Genomic DNA, 7869 nt, shown 5'->3' with positions numbered 1-7869 from the left:
ATCAAACAACGAATGCATCTAATGAATTGGCGTAATTTTTTGGGTTTAAAGTTTAAAGCATTATGATTTAGAAAAGTTTGACGTTGCCGTGAGTACTACAAGTAAAGTTGAACTTCTTCTTATCTTCTCTTGCACTTAGTTTCCAGTCGCCAAAACCATTGTTTTGTTTCAGTTTAGCAGTTGCAATATTGGGTCACCCATGCAATGTACTGTACTTACTTATACTACCCCCACATTGTCTGTCACGCAAATGACTGCCTCTTTTTTTGTGTCTCTAAATGCTACTGGCAGGGTCTGTCTACTACTATCACAGAAGTTCTGATTCTGAACCACAGATTCTTCGCCATTGTCTTGGAAATCAAATGCAGCCCTTGCAGTGCCACACTTCATGATAAATCATCATCATCTCATCAGCAATCACAGGTAAGATAAGTTTGCAGTGAGGTATAACGCAAGACAGACTGGTCGTTCTTCTAATACTACAAATATAACTCGGTGAGGGTTTACCGCATCTATCTGTTTGCATGTTAAAGATGTGGGCAATATATTTTATTATTAAAAAGCACTGTCCGCCGACCTGCATGGCCAAATTAAACCTTGCGAGGTTGCACAACGTACATTATTTGGTGAAACACTCCCCCCTCCAACCCCCCAAGAAACGCAAATGAACTTCAAATGTTTTCTTTTGAACATAACTTTGTGTCTTGTTTATTTTTAACATAATGTAATATATAACTAAAGATGATACAAAAATAAAATATATATAAATCCTACACCACAGCTGTCCCTACCCGCCTCCCCTAACCCCAACCAAATTCCCACGCTCAATGTAATGTAAAAAAAAAGTAAAAACCCAACACCAAATTCCCACCCACCAACAAAAAGATTGAAAAAGGGGCAAACAGGGTCCATCTCATAGCCGGCGGGCTTTTAAGTGGTGATCCACCAGGATCTTTACACGCTCCTCTATTTGTCTTTTTGTCTGACTACTTTGAGCCTCCAGCCTGGCTACCCGGAGGAGAATTTTTCTCTGGAACTGGCGGCACCTACATTGGCAGCCATGTTGTTGTGGGGGGGTGGACGATGCGGGGAAAATCTGGCGGCGGGCGGCTGCCTGACCACGCCGACGTACTCCTGCAGGCTTGGGGGCCGGGGCATTGGAAGAGGCAGCAGCTGCTGCCGCCGCCTCCTCCTCCTCCTCCTCGGCCTGAGCCACCAGCCGGCGGTAGGCCTCAACAATGGCCTGCAGTTTCCGCTGACGGGCCCGGACTGCCAGCTCCTTCCTCGTTGGTTTAGAAGGAGTAACTATGAAGAAAGAGACAGAATTGTTGTAATCAAAAATCCCAGCAAATCAAGAACACAAAATGTATCCAACACATAGTGGGCGGCACAGTACAGTAGCAATAGCAAGCAAGTTGAGTACCTAAAATGTTGTTTTATCTATCTTGAACATTCTACGCCTTATATACTTCATTTGTCTGACTTTTTGGCACGGCATTATGCCTGCCCTAGTAACATAGCATGGGTGTACTTCAACGGTCACATTCAAACACCTGTCTTTTTCATATCTCGTTTTTTTATATCATATACTCTGTGCTTCCGGGAAAAGTGACAGTCTCAAACTAACATTAATTAACAGTGGCCAGCTAGTACTAGTAAATGTCTACTCTAGAGACTATCATTCTTTATATCGCCAACAAACGTTAGGTGGTTTGTGTTTCGCCAGCAACGACCCGGAATGCATCCAGTCGTCCCCTCCTTCCCTTGCCTTTGGGTTTAACCAAAACACCGCTGCCAACACTAGTATCCACTATCCACTAACCACCGATATTGGATGTGTCTCCCACCCACGCAGGCAGCTGTGTTTTCCCCTTTCTATGCTTCCACAACAACCCACGCATCCAACTGCTCTCAAACACCTGCATTGCTGATTCCAAAGTATCCTTCTATATTATATGATTGGTGCTTTTTCCTTGCTCCTTTCATCATACTTTAAATCAATCTCCTGTTAATCCATCGCGGTCATGTAATGTTGTGGATAAGACTTTTTTAGTCTGCCACCAACCTTTCACAGCTGAGTTGTAGTCACATAGAAGAGGCCTGTATAACTTATTTTATCAATTCTCGCCGGTGGTAATGCTTTTGCTAAGCTTGGTAATGACAAAGGTGGCGTCATATATTGTCAAGTTGAACTTCAAGTTCATTATAAATATCAGACTACAGTGAGGAAGTTTTCCCCACCCACCAAGTAATGCGGATCACTATTGAATGTAACTTATCATCGCCCACCGTTGTTGCCTCCTCCCCCGGTGCTGCCGGTGCTGCTGTAGGTGCCTCTGGTCCTCCATTCCCCTCCGGGATCGCCTCTGCTGACGCCGTCGCAGCGCCGCTGCCCCCGTCGGCACTGGTGGATGGTACCGGTTCTGCACAAATAAAAATAAGTAATTTAGTACACCTTTTTAGATGGATGCACAGCACCCATTGTACTTGTTCACCAAGAATGGAGTACTGCAAAACAGTTAAGTACAATGTACGTAATCAGTAGTAGTACACATTGCCTAGTACAGCAGAGTAAGTAACACACTACACATATTAGCATTTATTTGGTATGGTATGGTACCCAAGCTCATCTCATCTACACTGCTACTCTAGTCCTTGGAAAGTTAGACTGAACCATGTAACCTAACCAGTTTGTACATCAATGACATGTCTACAGTTTTGTGCATGCTACCTCACAGCTTGTTGCGCAGTACGAGAAGACGCCTTTGAGGCCACATGATAGTTCAAAGCATACACCTGAAGAGTTTGGAAAATAGAAAGGCCCGTATTTACTTTTTGAATGTGGATTGTGGAATCGAGTTTGCTTACAGCCTCAGGTTACACCTTTTTTTTAGCATGACAGCTAAAAACGTTGAATAAATGTATGTAATGTTTTCATACTGTCTAACGTGCACCACTTTTGTCATTATCTTTCGACAGATGAGAAGATTTCCTTCTACGAAGCAAAGATTTCCAGAGCTTACCAAAAAGAGGCATATGCAACCAGTATACGTTCAATGGTGAGGGGTCTCCGACATTTCCCACATTTCCCTATCGTGCACTGGTAGCTGTACAAATGTAGATTACTTTTTATTCAGCCTTTTTTAACTCTGGATTTTTTCTGGTGGCCCTGGCCTTGACGTATTTTACGGAACAACTTAAAAACATTGATGTTACTTACTTACTTAGTTACTTCTAACAAAATAAAGGTTTTCAAGTACCACATTGACTCGGAAGTATATTTTCAGTGTCTGTTGTCTTGTAGACTTACACGAGAGAGTGAGCAAAAGGGGGTTACTTAGGTTATGGATTGTGTAATAAAAGCATTTGGCATCTTCATATTGGGGTTCTGGAAAGGGGTAATTGAATAATTGACCAATGACTGAGCCCATATAGGTTGTCGTTCATTGAATTGTGGGTTCCTCTGAGTTCTGTGACTGAGGTGTAAGACTGTAAGTAAGTAAGGTCCAACCTGCCTATCACCAACAACATCCAATTTTGTGGTGCATACATAGTTATGTATGTGACTGCATAGAAGAATACCCGCAAGAGTAGTAGTGGTATTCATTACTAACGCTTACAAAATAGTAGACCGACATCTGGATGCATACTCGGTTGGTGTCAATTGGCACAGAAGAGACATTACAGAGGAAAAAGCATAAGACAGGAGTGGACCCTGTGCCTTCCGCTTTTCTATCACTGATTTTTTGGAAAGATTAATACCTTAACTAAAGAGTGGGCAACAGGGCAAGCTTACCTACAGACAGTCTAGTAGTAGCACAGAGAGTCATAGGAGAGGCTCTTTCAAGGAACAGAAAGGCAGGGACAGATAGTAATACCCAAAATTTTGAAAACATAAAACCAAACAAGCATTTGTCAAAATTTAGTTAGGTGAAATGTCATTAATTGGTTGGAAAAAAAGCTCCGTTAGAAAGTGAGGGAAATATCATTGTTCCAAAAGAAAACACTGTTGGACTTACTGGGGACAGCAGCAGGATCCTCAGTAGAGGAGCTCTGTGCCTGTGGTTCTTCGCGTTCACCCGCCGACTCGGTCCCAGTCTTCTGCTTGCCCCTGGGTTCTGTGGTTCATGCAAGAAATAATAATAAAGAAAGAGGAAAACATTGAGTGCTGTGAAACATAGACATATTTACAACAAGGGGTGGTGAGGGACAGAGTCTCTGAATTAAACAGAATACTCTCACCCAGTCAAGAGATCAGGGCTAGATCCAACACCGTTTTTTAGCTCACTGCACCATCCCAGTTTCAGAACCTGGCTGTATGCAAATTAGTCTGTTCCTGTCCCAGTGCATGATGGGAACAGGGCAAACCAAACTACAAAAGCCAATTCTTACACTGGGAAGGAAACAAGCTACCGGGGACCGGTTTCTGGCATTTCAGCCTCTTCGGCCCGGCTTGCTTGAATCCTGATGGTGCAATGAGCAAGGGACTCACATCTGAGTATACCCTTCCACGCTTAGGGTGGACAAAAATATTTACAACAAGGGGTGGTGAGGGACAGAGTCTCTGAATTAAACAGAATACTCTCACCCAGTCAAGAGATCAGGGCTAGATCCAACACCGTTTTTTAGCTCACTGCACCATCCCAGTTTCAGAACCTGGCTGTATGCAAATTAGTCTGTTCCTGTCCCAGTGCATGATGGGAACAGGGCAAACCAAACTACAAAAGCCAATTCTTACACTGGGAAGGAAACAAGCTACCGGGGACCGGTTTCTGGCATTTCAGCCTCTTCGGCCCGGCTTGCTTGAATCCTGATGGTGCAATGAGCAAGGGACTCACATCTGAGTATACCCTTCCACGCTTAGGGTGGACAAAAATATTTACAACAAGGGGTGGTGAGGGACAGAGTCTCTGAATTAAACAGAATACTCTCACCCAGTCAAGAGATCAGGGCTAGATCCAACACCGTTTTTTAGCTCACTGCACCATCCCAGTTTCAGAACCTGACTGTATGCAAATTAGTCTGTTCCTGTCCCAGTGCATGATGGGAACAGGGCAAACCAAACTACAAAAGCTAATTCTTACACTGGGAAGGAAACAAGCTACCGGGGACCGGTTTCTGGCATTTCAGCCTCTTCGGCCCGGCTTGCTTGAATCCTGATGGTGCAATGAGCAAGGGACTCACATCTGAGTATACCCTTCCACGCTTAGGGTGGACAAAAATATTTTCAACAAGGGGTGGTGAGGGACAGAGTCTCTGAATTAAACAGAATACTCTCACCCAGTCAAGAGATCAGGGCTAGATCCAACACCGTTTTTTAGCTCACTGCACCATCCCAGTTTCAGAACCTGGCTGTATGCAAATTAGTCTGTTCCTGTCCCAGTGCATGATGGGAACAGGGCAAACCAAACTACAAAAGCCAATTCTTACACTGGGAAGGAAACAAGCTACCGGGGACCGGTTTCTGGCATTTCAGCCTCTTCGGCCCGGCTTGCTTGAATCCTGATGGTGCAATGAGCAAGGGACTCACATCTGAGTATACCCTTCCACGCTTAGGGTGGACAAAAATATTTACAACAAGGGGTGGTGAGGGACAGAGTCTCTGAATTAAACAGAATACTCTCACCCAGTCAAGAGATCAGGGCTAGATCCAACACCGTTTTTTAGCTCACTGCACCATCCCAGTTTCAGAACCTGGCTGTATGCAAATTAGTCTGTTCCTGTCCCAGTGCATGATGGGAACAGGGCAAACCAAACTACAAAAGCCAATTCTTACACTGGGAAGGAAACAAGCTACCGGGGACCGGTTTCTGGCATTTCAGCCTCTTCGGCCCGGCTTGCTTGAATCCTGATGGTGCAATGAGCAAGGGACTCACATCTGAGTATACCCTTCCACGCTTAGGGTGGACAAAAATATTTACAACAAGGGGTGGTGAGGGACAGAGTCTCTGAATTAAACAGAATACTCTCACCCAGTCAAGAGATCAGGGCTAGATCCAACACCGTTTTTTAGCTCACTGCACCATCCCAGTTTCAGAACCTGGCTGTATGCAAATTAGTCTGTTCCTGTCCCAGTGCATGATGGGAACAGGGCAAACCAAACTACAAAAGCCAATTCTTACACTGGGAAGGAAACAAGCTACCGGGGACCGGTTTCTGGCATTTCAGCCTCTTCGGCCCGGCTTGCTTTAATCCTGATGGTGCAATGAGCAAGGGACTCACATCTGAGTATACCCTTCCACGCTTAGGGTGGACAAAAATATTTACAACAAGGGGTGGTGAGGGACAGAGTCTCTGAATTAAACAGAATACTCTCACCCAGTCAAGAGATCAGGGCTAGATCCAACACCGTTTTTTAGCTCACTGCACCATCCCAGTTTCAGAACCTGGCTGTATGCAAATTAGTCTGTTCCTGTCCCAGTGCATGATGGGAACAGGGCAAACCAAACTACAAAAGCCAATTCTTACACTGGGAAGGAAACAAGCTACCGGGGACCGGTTTCTGGCATTTCAGCCTCTTCGGCCCGGCTTGCTTGAATCCTGATGGTGCAATGAGCAAGGGACTCACATCTGAGTATACCCTTCCACGCTTAGGGTGGACAAAAATATTTACAACAAGGGGTGGTGAGGGACAGAGTCTCTGAATTAAACAGAATACTCTCACCCAGTCAAGAGATCAGGGCTAGATCCAACACCGTTTTTTAGCTCACTGCACCATCCCAGTTTCAGAACCTGGCTGTATGCAAATTAGTCTGTTCCTGTCCCAGTGCATGATGGGAACAGGGCAAACCAAACTACAAAAGCCAATTCTTACACTGGGAAGGAAACAAGCTACCGGGGACTTTAGTCTGCCCTGTTCCCATGATGCACTGGGCCAGGGACAGACTGATTTGCATATAGCCAGATTCTGAGCTGGGATGGGGCAGTGAGATAAATAACGGTGATGGATCAAGCCCTGATCTTTGGACTGGGTAAGAGTGGTCTGCTCAATTCAGACACTCTGTTCATCACCACCCCCTTTTGTAAATCGGTGAAACATAGACAGCATTTCAAAAACCTCTGCTACAACATTAAAAGAAACAAACATTGGTCTACCGAATGACTACTGCCTTGCATGATTCACTGACTAGTGTATATACTTGGAGAAAACAAATCAAATGTTCCATAAACATTCTGATTGCAGATTACTAAGTAACACAGAGGCAGTAAGACCTGAACAACACCACCGATTCAAGAATGGGGTAATCAATCAATTATCTGTAAGTAGCCATTTCTTTTTCATTTTTTGCCAGCAAAACGCATAGATCACAAGGAGGAGACATGCTTAACTTTGTGCATACTTACTAACACGAAATTGTACGTTCATGGCATCATATTTTGTTTTGATACTGACTGAATGCTACTGCTGCCCTACCCACTCAATAAACAAACTACATCAGTTCTATGGAGGGCTGAGGCAGGGGCAGCTCTAGGCTCATGGTGGTCCTGGACTCCTGGCCAGGGAGCGTAGGTGGGGGGCCCGGAAGAGGAGGTCGGGGCGGAGCACGGAGGCCAGTGAAGAGGGGGGAGTCAGGGTGTTTGGAAGTGGAACAGAGCCGGAGGCACCAAATCCCTGCCAGGGGCTGCCACGCAAATATGTATCCATCCTCTGAGGATTATTACATTAAGGATATATATTGGTGGGGTGGCCCCTGGCGTTTGGTGGCCCTGTGCAGTTGCACAGCTTGAACATGCCTAAATCCGGCCCTGGCTGAGGTAAGAAGAACAAAGTAACTTTTGCATTCATTGCCAGAGGAGGATTCATGCAGAAGAGAAGGCCGTGAAAAAAAAATGATACAATCTGCATTGCAAACACGTACAATTATCCAT

General features: G+C 45.0%; 1 long non-coding RNA gene across 1 annotated transcript; it reads left to right on the top strand.

Annotated features, from left to right (window-relative positions):
• Positions 1–295: 295 nt before the first annotated feature.
• LOC147659554 (uncharacterized) lies at positions 296–7260 on the top strand. Its single transcript, XR_015307210.1, has 3 exons — positions 296–423; positions 2980–3059; positions 7184–7260. It is a non-coding gene; the product is annotated as an uncharacterized LOC147659554 (long non-coding RNA).
• Positions 7261–7869: the final 609 nt, after the last annotated feature.

The sequence above is a fragment of the Lissotriton vulgaris genome, unplaced genomic scaffold (assembly GCF_964263255.1).
Source record: "Lissotriton vulgaris unplaced genomic scaffold, aLisVul1.2 SCAFFOLD_5802, whole genome shotgun sequence".
Lineage (NCBI taxonomy): Eukaryota > Metazoa > Chordata > Amphibia > Caudata > Salamandridae > Lissotriton > Lissotriton vulgaris.
This window is presented reverse-complemented; position numbering and strand designations above follow the sequence as displayed.